The sequence below is a fragment of the Vitis riparia genome, chromosome 16, assembly GCF_004353265.1.
Source record: "Vitis riparia cultivar Riparia Gloire de Montpellier isolate 1030 chromosome 16, EGFV_Vit.rip_1.0, whole genome shotgun sequence".
Classification (NCBI taxonomy): Eukaryota; Viridiplantae; Streptophyta; class Magnoliopsida; order Vitales; family Vitaceae; genus Vitis; species Vitis riparia.
This window is the reverse complement of record NC_048446.1, coordinates 19,533,072-19,549,446: the sequence shown is the minus strand read 5'-3', so window position 1 is coordinate 19,549,446 and position 16,375 is coordinate 19,533,072. Positions and strand designations below refer to the sequence as shown.

At 35.3% G+C, this 16,375-nt stretch overlaps 1 pseudogene; it reads right to left on the bottom strand.

Moving 5' to 3' along the window:
- Window positions 1-11,214: 11,214 nt before the first annotated feature.
- Window positions 11,215-14,843, bottom strand: LOC117933498 (annotated as a pseudogene).
- Window positions 14,844-16,375: the final 1,532 nt, after the last annotated feature.

Below are 16,375 nucleotides of genomic sequence, written 5' to 3'. Positions count from 1 at the left end.
TGCAGCAGCAATATAGAAAGTGTAGATTTACAAAATATTCTGAATTAATATCATGTCTTCTTGTTACTAAACAAAATAATGAGCTTTTGATGAGAAATCACCAATCTCGTCTAACTGGATCTGAACCATTCCCTGAAGTGAATGCAATATCGTCCAAACTCATGGACGTGGTCATGATCGTGGAAGAAATCCCCGATACCATGGTTCTTATAGTAATAATTCTCAGAAAATGAAAGTCTCGTTGCACCACCAGAAATGGAACAATATTGAGACAATACAAGAAAATGGGAAGCATTTACAAGATAAACCTCCTAAGAACCATGAGAATAATTGTTATAGATGTGGTATGAAAGGGCATTGGTCGCGTACCTGTCGTACGCCCAAACATTTAGTCGACCTTTACCAAGCATCAATAAAAGCAAAAGGAAAAGAGATAGAGATGAACTTTACCGATGGTGATGGATTGGACCTAACCTACTATGACATTGATTTCTTTGGAGGTCCCAATGAAAAAACAGACCATTTGATAAATGATGAGAAAATTAACATTAATTGATGTTACTTTATATATGAAATAATATATTATTATGTCTTATATTTACATCTGATTTACTTTGTTATTTACATTATGCCTTGTTTTATTTTGTTATATCTGAAATCCATGTGTTATTTGGTCTCAAGATGAATAAGGATGATGTATGTCTCGCAGACTGTGCGACCACACACACAATTCTTCGAGATAAAAGATATTTCCTTGAATTGACATTAATAAAAGCTAATGTAAGTACCATATCTAGTACTACAAACTTAGTTGAAAGTTCTAGAAGAGCAAACATAACGTTGCCAAATGGAACTAGATTCCATACAAATGACGCTTTATATTCTAGCAAATCCAGAATAAATTTGCTCAGTTTTAAAGATATCCATAGAAATGGATATCATATTGAAACTATGAATGAAGATAATATAGAATATCTTTACATTACTTCCATTATATCTGGCCAGAAGCTTATAATGGAAAAACTCTCGACTTTCTCCTCTGGGTTGTATCATATAACTATAAAGCCTATTGAATCATATGTTGTCGTGAACCAGAAGTTCAACGACCCAAAAGTTTTTGTCCTTTAGCATGACAAGCTAGGTCACCCAGGGTCTTCAATGATGCGTCGAATAATCGAACACTCACATAGACATCCACTATAGAACTAGAAGATTCTTTCACCCAATGAATACTCATGTGTTGCCTGCTCATAAGGTAAATTGATAATCAGACCATCTTTTACTAAAGTCATATCTGAGTCACCAGTCTTTTTAGAAATAATACATAGGGACTTATGTGGGCCTATCCATCCACCATGTGGACCATTCCGTTATTTTATGATCCTAATAGATGCTTTTACTAGGTGGTCACATGTTTGTCTCCTTTCTACACGTAACGTTGCCTTTGCTAGACTTCTTGCACAAATAATCAGATTACGAGCACAATTTCCATATTATCCAATTAAGACAATACGTCTTAATAATGTTGGAGAATTTACTTCTCAAACATTCATTGACTATTGCATGTCAGTAGGGATAAATATTGAGCATCTTGTTGCTCATACTCATACCCAAAATGACTTAGCAGAATCCTTCATCAAACGTCTCCAATTAATAGATCGACCATTACTAATGAAAACCAAATTACCTACTTCTACCTAGGGACATGTTATTATGCATGCTGTAGCTTTAGTCCGTATTCGACCTACAACTTACCATGAATACTCCCCTTCACAACTTGTGCTTGGAAAACAACCAAATATCTCTCACTTACAAATCTTTGGTTGTGCAGCATATGTACCAATTGCACCTACACAACGCACTAAAATGGATTCCCAACGAAGACTTAGGATTTATGTAGGTTTTGATTCTCCATCTATCATAAGATATTTTGAACCTTTGACAGGCGATGTTTTTACTGCCCGCTTTGCGGATTGTCATTTTAATGAGAGTGTTTTCCCGTCATTAGGGGGAGAAAAGTTGATTCCTGAAGAACCATGAGAAATTAGTTGGAAGGCATCTACTATGACCCTTCTTCCAAAGGATCATTCATTTGCAAAATTTTGCAAATCAATTACCAGATGCATTCATTAATACAAAGAAAGTGACAAAGTCACATATCCCGGTTGCAAATACTCCAGCACGGATTGATGTCCCTATAGGACATTTAACAAATGAATCTAAGATACGCCTGAAGCGTGGTAAACTTGTCGACTCAAAGGATGTAACTTCCCAAAAGATGAGAACCTAAGAAAAACTTGGCACTCTAGAAGAGGCCATCAAAATGACTAATCAATTTAAAATTGATAAATCTATAGCCCTAGAAGAGGCATAAATAATGCAGAAAGCCCTTGAAGAGGCACATATTGAACAAGAAGCCTATGAAGAGGCATAAATAATGCAGAAAGCCCTTGAAGAGGCACATATTGAACAAGAAGCCCATGAAGAGCCACATATTGAATGAAAAGCCCCTGAAGAGGCACAGGTACCTGAAAATTGTGAGATCTCAGTAAGTTATGTACACACGGGAGAAAAATGGGATCGAAATAATGTTGTTATTAACAATATTTTTGCTTTCCAAGTGGCCTCTAAAGTCAAAAGAAATGATGAAAATCCCGAACTACGAAATATGGAAGAATGTTGACATAGAAATGATTGGCCAAAATGGAATGAAGCTACACAAGCAGAGTTAAACTCATTAAACAAAACAAGAAGTTTTTGGACCTGTAGTTCAAACACCTGAAGATGTAAAGCCTGTTGGGTACAAATGGGTATTTGTACGAAAGCGCAATGAGAATAATGAGATCATAAGATATAAAGCGTGATTAGTAGCACAAGGTTTCTCGCAAAGACCTGGTATTGACTACGAAGAAACATATTCTCCTGTCATGGATGCAATCACATTTTGTTTCTTAATCAGTTTGGTAGTCTCAGAAGGATTGGATATGCATCTCATGGATGTTATTACAACATATTTATACGGATCCATGAATAATGATATATACATGAAAATCCCTAAAGGATTTAAATTGCCTGGAGAAAATAGTATAAAGTCTCGTAGCATGTACTCAATCAAGTTACAACGATCATTGAATGGATTAAAGCAATCTGGACGCATGTGGTACAATCGTCTTAGCGAATATTTGCTAAAAGAAGGATATGTGAATAACCTTACATGCCCATGCATCTTCATTAAGAAATCAGAAACCGGATTTGCAATTATTACAGTGTATGTCGATGACTTAAATCTTGTTGGAACTCCTTAAGAGCTCACAAGAACAACAAATTACTTGAAAAAGGAATTTGAGATGAAAGATCTTGGAAAAACAAAATTTTATCTCGACCTGCAGATCGAGCATTTTCCAAATGGAGTTTTAGTATATCAATCAACATACATTAAGAAAGTTTTGAAGCGTTTTTATATGGATAAAGCGCATCCTTTAAGTTCTCCAATGGTTGTCCAATCACTTGATGTGAAAAATGACCCATTTCGTCCTTGCGAAAAAGATGAAGAGTTACTTGGTCCTGAAGTACCATATCTTAGTGCTATTGGTGCACTTATGTATCTTGCCAATTGTACAAGTTCAGACATTGCTTTTTCTGTCAATTTATTAGCAAGATACAGTTCCACTCCAACTCGAAGACATTGGAATGGTATCAAACATATATTATGTTATCTTTGCGGAACTACTGATATGGGTTTATTTTACTCAACGGAATCAAAGCAACAATTGCGTGGATATGCAGATGCGGGATATCTTTCAGATCCACATAAAAGTAGGTCACAAACAGGGTATGTGTTTAATTGTAATGGTACTGCTATTTCATGGAGATCTGTCAAACAAACAATGGTGGCCACATCATCAAATCATTCAGAAATACTGGCAATTCATGAAGCAAGTCATGAATGTATAAGGCTAAGATCTATGATCCAGCATATTCGGGAATCATGTGGACTCTCCTCTATCAAAGGTGACCCGACAATATTATTTGAAGATAATGCTACATGCATTACACAAATAACAGGGGGTTATATTAAAAGAGATAGAACTAAACACATTTCACCAAAATTCTTTTATATACATGAACTCTAGAAGAGTGGTGAAATTGATGTGCAACAAATACGCTCAAGTGATAATCTAACAGATTTATTCACAAAATCATTGTCAACCTCAACATTCAAGAAATTAATATACATGATTGGAATGCGTCAACTCAAGGATATCGACATGAGGGGGAGTATGCTTGTAAAAGGGTGTTAGTGTACTGTACTCTTTTTTCCTTCGTCCAGGTTTTGTCCTACTGGGTTTTACTGGCAAGGTTTTTAACGAGGTAGTCCTAATATACCAAGAAAAGAATATTGTACTCTTTTTCCTTCACTAAGTTTTTCCTATAAAAATTTTTACTAGCAAGGTTTTAATGAGGCATATTCTTTTAATATGGTGGTCATCCAAGGGGGAATGTTGTAAATGAAGTGATGAATGACTACATTGATGGTCATTTATGAACTCCATTTACTCATCTTTAAGATAAGTAATGGGAGTTCATATTATGAATCCTATAAAAGGGTTCTTACACCCCATGGTCAACGCGGGTCAAACGAAGTCAAACCCACTACAGTGCAGTCAACGCGCTACAGTGTCCGCTACAGTACGCTTCCCATTTGCTGCCGAGGGGATTTGAACCCCAAACCTTTTGGTTTGGGGTTCAACCACTTACCATTTGGGCTAACTAGCCTTTTGATATATAATGTGCAAAACATATATATATACTTAAACTCAGTATGAAAATATTAAAAGAATATTTTAAAATGCAAATTAATTATAATTAAATGCAAGATCTTTTAATTAATTACCAAAAATATAAAAATTATATAATTTTCTTCATAATGTTTTTAATATCATTAATAATTAATTAAATATTAAAAAAATTATATATATATATCATAATTTATTTTATATTGTTTAATACAATTGAATTAAATGGATCATATTTTAATATTAATATATATTTTAAAATTAGACATATTATAATCAAATATCATAATATTAGGTGTAATTTAATAATAAATATACACTTATAAAATTCATATTTTATCGATACATACGATATTATTATCAAATATAATAAATCATGATATACATATATCAAAATTTTCAATAAAATAACTTTAGAATGTCTATTATACTTCTAATTATATTATTATGAGGTTTTCCTTACATTTTTATGAGTTTTTAACAATTTTAAGCTTATCAATATTTTTTTCCAAAATATCCGCCGATATATCTCCGATATATCCGATATATCCGTAAAATCGAAGTACCGATATATCCGTGATTACCGATATTTTTATTCTTGGTTGCATGAACCCATTCTTGGGCCCAATATGTGAGCACAAACACCTAGGGAGACGCACTAACAAAATTTTAGGTAATGTTTGGTTGCCAAAAACTACTGAAAAAGGAAAAGAAAAATGTTTAAGAAAACGAGTTTCTCATGTTTGATTGTATCATGAAAAATGTCAAATAAAATTAAATATAATTAAAATTAATTAAAATTTATATATTTTAAAATTATTTCATTTTTATATCGATGAGTTAAAATAAGTAAAATGAGTTTGAAATAAGATATAAAAATAATTTATTGACTTTAAATATGTTTTTATTTTTTTTATTCTACTTTTTCTCTCTATTTTCTTTCAATAACATTTTCCCTCAAATTTTTCGATTGCATATCATGCATTTTGAATACTTTAGAAAGAAAAACAATATAAATAAATTTCATGGTAAATAATTTCGTTGCATATAATGCATTTTGAATTATGTAGTTTGCATCTTAATAGCCTTTCCCATGACACTCTTCAAAGGCATCGAGAAATTTGGCATAATAAACAACAATTTTTATTTTTTTTTTATTCTAGTATTTAACTATAAATACACGATGTTCGAAAGAAACACCCTCATCCCATTATTCTTATTTATTTAAAGGGGAAGATGGTTACTTTCAGCTGCAAAGAAAGGATCTGCAGGCGTGGAGCATCAGAGCTTGAAAGGCGAGCATAGCAGAAATCAGTATCGTGATATAAGCTTTACGCCTCAGGAGCTTCACCACATCTGGCTTCAATGGCTGATCATTTCGCCAGGACGGAGCACCCCCATGCATTTCCAGTAGAATAAGTTCTTGCTCCAGGTAGTTGACGTCCAAATGGTAGAGCAGAAGGTACCATTTCCTCAACACCTCAAAAATGGTGATGAAATAAATCACACCGACTGATAAGGAGAGAAAGAATGGCACCCACCAGTGTTCGCATCTGTTGGATGGCTTATTGATCACCCCTGTGTTGAGAATTAAAGCTTGGACGACCGCAAACCCAGTTGTCAGATTCTGCGCCTTTGTTTCTTCGTGGCGTATTCGTTTCTCCTGATTGTGGTTTATCTCTACCAATTGGCCATGGATGTGGGTTTTACTTAGCCTTTCTTCTTCTGCCTCCATGGCCAGTACTTACAGTCTCCTGGTCAGTTCCGAAGCTGTAACATATAAGGGTTGTATTTGTATATCATGTGCTTCCCTGAAACAGCATTGTAGCTTCCAGCTTGATTCCTAGGATATTTGCTTAGTCTTGAAGTTCGATTTTTCTTGTAGAAATTGTAATAAAGTCAATGGTAATAGAGTCTTTGCGCGTAAATTGCGGAGCAAGTGACTTTCACAGCAAGCACGAAAGAGAAAATCGGAAAAGTTAGGTTTTGGGATGGTGATATCTAAATATTATGAAAACCAAAACTCATTTTCACCATTTTTAATTTTTTAATATTGAACCCAAAATATTTTGGGTTTCATGCCCTTTGGGCTGAGCTGGTTTTTAATACCTAATATGCCCTCTCTTCTCTACCAAGTCAACCTCCACGTATTTAAAAAAAAAAAAAAACCAAAAAATCAAAAAACCGAAAAAACATAAAACATTTTGCCTAAAATTTTTCATCTGCTCTGCTCCCTTTTGAAACCCAAATCCGAAAAAAAAACCTAACCTCTTCAAGTCTCTCTCTCTCCCCCCCCCCCCCCCCCCCCCCAACACCTTCGTCCATGTCTCTCCCGCAACTTCTCACACCTACAACTAGCATGCTTCCTCTCCCAATTTACTAAGTCTCAGCAGTTTGTTTCCTATGACGAGACCTACAATCAGGGAGTGGAAGATGGGAAAGGAATTTTGGTGTCGTTTGTCTCCAGCGGTTCCTCTCACCTCCTACATCCGGTTCGCCCCTGCACCACAAATGCGTATCCGTCTGTATGGTGTCGGCCGAGACGCCGATTCTCAAACCCGATATGCTGGTTCTGCAGTGTGGCTCTGACACCGTTTCAGGATCGGGGAGACGTTGATGCGGTACATAGAGTCGAGGTTCCCTTGGTCGTCGCTGGTGATGAGCCGCGGCGATGACTGAGATGAAACAAGTTGACCCGACAGTGGGGAGTCCGCGAATGGAGGTGATGCTGGAGATGGAATAAGACCCTTTTTTTTTTCACAGGTGATGCTGGAGATGGAAGAAGACCCCTTTTTTTTTTTTTCACGTGTGGAGGTTGACCTGGCAGAAAGAAGAGGGCATATTGGACATTAAAAAATAGTTCAACTCAAAGTGCATGAACCTATATTATTTTTGGGATTAGAATAGTTATATTAAAAAAATAAAAAATTGGGTTTCCAATCTCATAATATTTTAATATTACTAGCCCCAAACATAAGTTTCCCGAGAAAATTTATGAATGTGATTGGGACGAAGTGACCGAGACAAGACAAATGAGTTATATATATCTAAAGTACGATAAAAAAAAATTAGATTGAGTTCAGATTCATAAGGTTATTCAAGAGAAAATAATCAGTTGCATAATTCAAAATTTACCCAAATAATGTTTTTCAAAAAAAAAAAATTTCTATATATTTAGAATTAATTACACTTTACCCCTCAACTTAAAGCGTATTTTACACATTGCCCCCTTAAGTACAAAATCGAATAATGTTGCCTTAATCCTTTATAATTGCATACAATATGTATTTTTTTAAATACGACGTTATTTTTTTGGACAGAAAGACATGTACTCTCCACGTGACTGAGGCAAAAAATGTCTTTGTTCCCATAAAGTAAGGGCAAAGGGGTCATTGTTATTTTAAAACCCTCATCTTCTCCAGCATGTACTGTTCCTCCCTTGTAGCTACTAGTGAAACTCAAAGTCGAAGCCCTAGAATCCCAACGAAGCTAATGCAGGGCTAACATTGAAGAGAGACATGAAGTTCAAAGGTATTTTTTATCTTCCAATTTCTTTAGGGCTAGGGTTTTGTTTGGATCTTTCAGAAAATTTGGGGAAATTTTGTGGAAATTATGGAAGAATAAAACTCAGGCAAATTGAGGGTTAGGGTTTTCATGTTAGGGTTTAAATTTTTATGTTATGATTTTAGTTCAAGGTTAGGGTTTCGTTTTCATGTTTCAAAAAACTAGGAGAATTTTGGGGGAAATTTTGCAGAAATTTAAGGGCAATTTTTGGGGGAAATTTGGGGAATTTATGGTTGAATAAAACTAGGGCAAATTGAGGGCTAGGGTTTTTATGTTAGGGTTTAAATTTTTTTGTTATGCTTCTAGTTTAGGGTTGGGGTTTTGTTTTCGTGTTTCAAAAAACTGGGGGAATTTTTGGGGAAATTTTTAGGAAAATTTTGGACAATTTTTGAGGGAAATTTGGAGAAACATTTCCACCCTACAAACATGAGAATTATCTAGGGCTTCAGTAGCAACTTTTTGGGATTCGCATTCTAAGGCTTTGAAGGAAGGAAAGAAGAACAGGGTCAGGAAGAAGTGAGCTGCAATTTGGGGTTCTAAAGGGGAGTAACGATTGAAAGAGGGAGCTAAAAAGGAAAAAAGACACTTTTGCCCTCAATCTCGCAAAGAGCACGTACTTTTCCGTCCAAAAAATAATAGTCTTTAAAAAAAATGCACATTATATACAGTTATTAAATATGGAAGGTACATTACTCAATTTTGAACTTGATGGGACAATATGCAAAACAAGTTATAGGTTATAGGGGTAAAGTGTAATAAACTCATATATTTATGTCAAAATTTAAATAGTTAATAGAACAAAATTTCAAGATATGATATGTAATAATAATATTTGATATTTTATATTATAAATATTATAAAAATATTAAATCCGATTTGGATTAGGTTTGAGTTGTTTGAATCTTTAGTCATCCAAATTGAGCTCCAATTGAAAATATTTAATCTATCACAACTCAAGTATTGAAAATAATTGTTCAAGCTATTAAAACATCAGGTTGAGTAGGGCCGATCCACTCAAGTTATGCCCCTACCTCTAACTCAAAAAAGAAAAAAGAAAGATATTTGATAAAATTTTAAACTCAAGGTGGCTAAATATATTTAGCCCAAAGCTCTAGAAGGTGAACAAAATTAACTCTAAAAAAGTGTAAAGAAAAATCAAATATAATTAAAATTAATTAAGAATTTATATATTTTTAAAATTATTTAATTTTATATAAAAGAGTATAAATAAGTAAAATGAATAAGAATTATATAAAAATAATTTATTAAGTGGTAAAAATAATTTATTAATTTTAAATATATTTTTATTTTTCTTTATTATTTTCTTTGTTTAATTTCTTTTTGTTGTCATTACTTTCAAATCTTAGACAACCGAACATAGTGTTATATCTTTCAATTGATCCATTGTTATTTGATTTTTAATGTAATTTGCTAACTTAATTAATACAATAACAAAGAAAATTAAAAAAAAAAAAGAATTAAATATGTTTTTTCTAAGGCATATCAAAATTTAATGTGTTTTATAATTTTGTAATTTGACATGTCAAAAGTTGAAATTTCAATTTTACGAGGATTAAGATATTTAACTCTTTTATATTTTATTCTCTTAAATATGTGAATGGAAAAAATATCAAAATTTTTAAAAATAACCTAAACTTCGGTAGATGGATATATCTCCCTATATGTCACTTCAATATCTATCCATCTCCCCTTATGTCACTTCAATGTCCACCAACATATCGATGATGTTTCCCAATTAGAGAGAGAGAGAGTATTCCTTAATGAAAGAAATCACCACAAACTATCCTATTTGTCACTTCAATGTCCACCAACATATCGATGATATTTCCCAATTAGAGAGAGAGAGTGTGTGTTCCTTAATGAAAGAAATCACCACAAACTGAACTTAATCCGCGATGGGGCTCTTAGAGAATAATAGCATATAACTCTAAAAAAACATATATCAAATCAATAACATAAGGTGTAATCATAATCTTAAAAATCGTAGCAGAAAAATATCATGAAAAAATGGAATAAGAAAATTAGTAAAAAATTATGTAAAGTCATTATGGGCACCTAAGCACTCATAAGGATCACTTGATTGCTCATCAAAATCCGATTCTTTTTTTCTTTTTTTCCCTATTATTTTCATATCATCTAATAAAAACCAACATATACCTTTTGATGTCATTATTCATCCGAACAAACTTAATCATAGTTACCAGAACGACCTTAAGGAGGAATTGATAATAATTTGAAGTTTTCAAGTCCAATGTAAAGTCACATGAAGTAATTAAATATTAGAGTTAGATCCAACAAGTTTGGAACAAAGTTATCAATGTAAACTAGCTACCAACATTATGGTTATATATGAAAGTTAAGGGGATTAAAGTTGGCATAATGGATTATTGAATTTGTAGTTACAATTTAATGTAAAATTATGGGAATTGAGAAGTATTAAATATCATTTATGTCAATGGGATTTAGCTTATAAAAATTAAAGAGCTAGATTGAATTCTTTCAAAATTGTTGAAGATTTTAAACTTTATGATGAGTCTTTTGACTCATCCTCCTAATGTCATGTTTTTTAGACATTTTTTAGTTTTCTTCCTTTCTTCTTTTTTCCCTTTGTGAAGCCTTAAGTTCTATGCTTTATGGATATTGATGTGAGCTATGCAACAAATCACTTGGCCGACTATCGTATCCTTGTGGGGACAAATCAAAGAGAAGTCAAGTACACCAATTACTCAAATTGTCAAACCAGAAATGGCTTAAATCTCCTTTAAAAGACCGAGATTTTCGTACCTCAACCTATGCAAAGTTCTCTACTAATTTCATTGCCCATTAGTATGTATGGTAACAATTGATCAATAAGAATTATGTTTCTGGACAGTATCTATCAAGGTGATAAAATTCCGGGACAACAACAAAATTTGTTCCATTTCTCCTTTGCTATCTAGGTGACATTGTGGAATAACTACATGTAGCCCTTGATGAAGGATGGGTACTATTATTGATGGTGAAGAAGCTGGACTGGTTGAACTCTCTCTTCATGGCTCTGTATACATTGTCTAAGCCCTCCTCCATGAGCTCCAGAACTGTCTGTGGCATTGGCGGTGTGTTGATTTCAAGTGATCCTTCCAACATCTTCACCACTTCCCCCATTGAAGGCCTCATGAAAACCTCATCTTGAATGCACCAAAAGCCAGTTTCAATGCTCTTTCTAGCTCCTCTTCCTCCACTGCCCCTTCCAGTCGCCTGTCTGCAACTTTTCTTGTCGTCCCATTACTCATTTCCTAGAGGAATTGGCATTTTCGTTAATAAAATATCAAACACTGAACAATTTGTGATTTACAGAAGCAAGAACTTGACTGATCTATACCTTAAAAGCCCACCCAGGATAGAAGAAGTCTTCTGCATCAAAGGTCATGTCAAGGTTTCTCCGGCCACCAACGATCTCCAGGAGAAGCATTCCGTAACTGTAGACATCGGCTTTTACAGTAATAGGTCGGTTGCTAACCCATTCTGGAGCCAGATAGCCCCTAGTTCCTCTCACCATAGTGACAACATGTGAATGCTCTCTGCCCATCAGCTTTGCTAGTCCAAAGTCTGAAACTTTTGGACAGAAATTCTCATCTAGAAGTATGTTTTCAGGCTTGATATCGCAGTGGATTATCCGATTCCTGCACTGCTCATGAAAATAAGCAATCCCTTGTGCAGTAGCAATGGCTATATGGAAACGAGTTCCCCAATCTAGCAGTCTGTCCCGGCAATGCTTTGAGGGGAATATCCACTTGTCCAAGGAACCATTTTTCATGAACTCATAAACAGAAGCCTGTGAAGAATCATCAAATTCCAACCCCATTATAAGCCCGAAAATTATAGTATGCTTGACCCCAAAGAGGATGATAAGAATTTAATTATGGTTAGTGGTAATTGGTTTTAGGCGATGAAATGAATGCTTACCGGTGAGAGCCTTCCGAGCAGTAGCCACATAGGCGAACCAGGTTCATGTGATGCATAGAGCCAATTGTGTTCACTTCATTATGAATTCCTTCTCCCCATGAGGCAAAACCTTGTCAAGCTTCTTCACTGCAACCAATGTCCCATCTGAAAGGCTTCCCTTGTATACACTCCCAAACCCTCCTGGAAAAAAAGAGAAGACAACATTAATCCAAATTGACCAAGTCCAACTGGCTTTTTCAAACAATTTCATCCCTTTCAAAGTATATGTATATGTACATGCTGACCTGTGCCGAGCAACTGCGAAAAATTGCCGGTTCTGGACTGCAAATCGCGGTAACTGAAATTCATTGGAGCACCGGACACAATCAAGGAGCTTCCAGGATCTCTTCAAGGCCCTCCTTCTGTACACAGTGTGATATAACAACAAGCAGAGGAGTGCTACAAGGACAATCATGCTGAGAACAATTGGAAAAACCAAGACCTTGTCCCGGAGGCCATCAGATGAATCCCCAGATCCTGTTGCGTTGCCTTCAGTGACCCATTAGGCCCAACCTTCACAAACAAGGTCGAACTCGTGTCCTCGAATCCACCAAACTCCAAGCTGTTCAGCAGCCAACAGTAAGGCTTTTCCTCACTCAGCCCATACACGGAAGCAACACAATCACAGTCTGATAAACAAGCATCCCCACACTTTGATAATGGGGACATGTTACTATAATTTGCTATAATCGAAATTCAGGGTAATAGTAGTTAGTTTGCTGTACTATCGACATCTTCAGCTTGGAAGCAGTTGAATTCCGATGATTATTATCACATTCCCAGCTGACACCGACGAATTCTCTGAGCACTGGCCGCTGTCTCCCACCTTAGAAGCCCCCGGCAGGCATGTACAGGAGGCATTAGTCTTGCTTCTGTCCAAGCTACACACCCCATTTCCGCAAACCCCAGCAATATCACATGGGTTAGAAACTGCAGCCCATTCAGGCACCCATTGGCGAGTGCCGTTCACATCATCGTCCCAACGATACAGCCTCAAAATTCCCATTCATCTCGAGTATCAGTCTTCGAAGAACTAATGGCCTAACTGTCTGATTCACAGATGAAGACAGCCCTTTCTCATCAGTATCACTTTTGTAAACATAAACCGCCCCATCAGATGACGACCCATACATGATCCCAAAGCTCCCCGCCTCGTCCAAAACCGCGACTACATCGCCTGTTACGTTTGATATATCGGGTCCAGACCAGTAGGAGTAGTTGGCATAAGACTGCAACGAGGTGATGTAAGAGTCGGGCAAGTTGTAGATGAGTCCAAGGCTGAGGGAAGTGGGCTGCTGCAGCATCTGGAGAGTGTAGTAACCACCATGCGCAGGTGAGGAGGATGTGAGCTGCATTGAAGCTGTGAGAGGTTGGTTTGGGAGGAGAGTATCTGAAGGGTGAGAAAAGCTCTGCCATAAAGGGAAGTTGGTGCCATTGTACAAGATGAAGTTGCCGGATTCAGACATGTATGCCGTCTCAACACCTTCGCCGGAGGTGTTTGACGACCAAACTGTTGCATCTCCGTCGAGCAGGAGAAGGTTTCCTGTGCTGTCGAGCTCCAGTACTGCATCTTTCCCGACGGGGGAGTTTCTATATATATGCAGATGATTGAGAGAAAATGAAATTGTTGGCTAAGTAGTGATCACATTCACATTCACATATATACCTGCAAAAGCTTGGTAAAGACTAGAGCATGTTTCTGAATTCAACGACACTGACATCTTCTTAATTAGACTTGGAAAAAAAAAAAACAATTTCCATTATTTCTTTCAATAGTCAATTTATGAAAAATGATATACAAATTGCTTAATCAAATAACATATAGTTTGAATATAGACACAATGATTAAATAATAATTTTTTAAAATAATAATAATAATAATAATTTTATTAAATTTTTTTCTTATTTTTTCTTTTCTACTATTTCATCTCGCTAGTTTTCTTTTCCTAATATTTCCCTTAAATTAAAAAATCACACCAAATGGATTAAAGAATTTGTTCATCAAGTTAATCATCTTCTCATCACTGTCTGGGCCAAAGGCCCCAAGACACCACCGTCTGCCACAACATTCAACAGCTCCTGGTGTGGTACGACGGGGCCCAGATTAAACAAGCTTTGGGGCCTAGTCCACATACCACGTACAACAAATTCTCAGAAATATTCAAAACCATGCACATATTACACTATCACATCATCATCAACTTGCCCTAAAAAGTAAAAACTCACCTGCTAGCAGACCAAACCATGGTTCTATCTCCCGGAAGCTGCTCAAACCAAATCCCCAACTGATACCGGTCGTCGGACTCCACCGGAGAAACCCGAAAGCAAACGTCCCATTCTCCGAAACCCAAGCACGATTCTCCTTAGCCACCAACCTCGCGCCCAACCCAACGCTACCAGTCGCAACACCGACGAGCCCGGCCAAAGCCAAGAAGAACAAAACCCTGGTAGGAGAAGAAGAAGAGGCCATGGAGATGAGAAAATGTGTAATGTAGATGGTGAATTATTGGCATGTAAGTATTTAATAGAAGAGAGGCTTTCCCCCAAGTATTTGATGAGAGTTACATTTATGCGAAAATGAGATGGATCACGCCACGTGTAGAGTGGTGTTGAGCTACAACGTTGACAAAGGTGGATCCAATGGTCGTGTGAGAGGAATTATTGGATAATGTGGGCACGTGGTGGGTGTTTGTGGTATTCAAATTGAAGTGGGAGAAGCCGAAAGTGTCAATTCTATATGACACGTATTTATTTTTATTTTCAATTAATGCCCGCATAAGAATGATTTTCTGATATTCACACCTGCATGTAAGGTTGGTCATGGATTATTGGATTTGACATATATATGATGTATTAATTCCTCTTTAATTATGATTTATTTCTAAAAAATTTGTCTAAAATTATTTGAGTAGGTTATAAATTGAAAATCATTTCTTAAAAGCCCCTAGCATCAAGTCAAGACATCATCCTCAAAGGCCTCAAGAAGTATGACAAAGGTATAATTAAATTACCCTATGATTTTGCTTCATTTTTTAATGATTTTCATCAAAACAAAATTTCTAACTAGGTTTTCAAATATAAAATTGGATGAGATCGATACGTTATTGATAAAATTGATGAAAATATATTATTTTCTGAGAAAAACACACAATTAATCGAAGTTCAGAAATCATCATTATAAGTGCATCAAAAACCTCAATTGTACACTTTCTCATATGGGTTGTTAATCAATTGATACACTAATCCCTTCCCTTTATGAGTGCACAACTTCGATAAATTTGTATTTTTAACACTAATTTATGCAAAACTAATATATCTAAAGATCACGGACTTTAATTAGTATCTTTCAATTTTTGAATATCAATTTTATCGATCATTAAGAAATTTTATACTTCTTATTCATATACTTGAACTTGATGAATGGTCCCGCTTGACTTAGGGTTTAGGAGTCATTCTTGGGCTCCTTATTCAGCACGGTGCATATGACACTAAGTTGCTCTGTGAGAAGGGGTTTGTAAAACCATCACTGATCATGGTGTACGTATTATGGAACTAATTTTCGATCAACAACGAAAAATGGTGTCCATATAAGGTCAATGTTTACGCCCATTCCACATTCCTATAGCAAGGGATTTCGAGGGAGGGAATGACGAATGTGTGACACCTAGACAAGCATGTCATCGACCTAATAGCTTGTTTTTATCAAAATCCATGGGGCTATATATATTTTTTCTTTTAATTGTTTGAGCAAAATATTTTTAAGGTTTTTTGGAGTTTTTTTCTTTAAAATATTTTGTCAAATTTCCTTAAATTTTTAGAAAATTTATTTTATTTACAAATGTTTTATTGCTAATATAATAACTAGACAAAAAGCACCCTTGTATGAAATATAAAATTTACTTGAATGAAATATATTTCATGATGCTTTTACTAGAACAAAAGGTTTTTTTTTTTTTTTTTTTTTTTTTTTTTTTTTTTTTTTTTAACTAAGAAGATGGATAATCACTGTA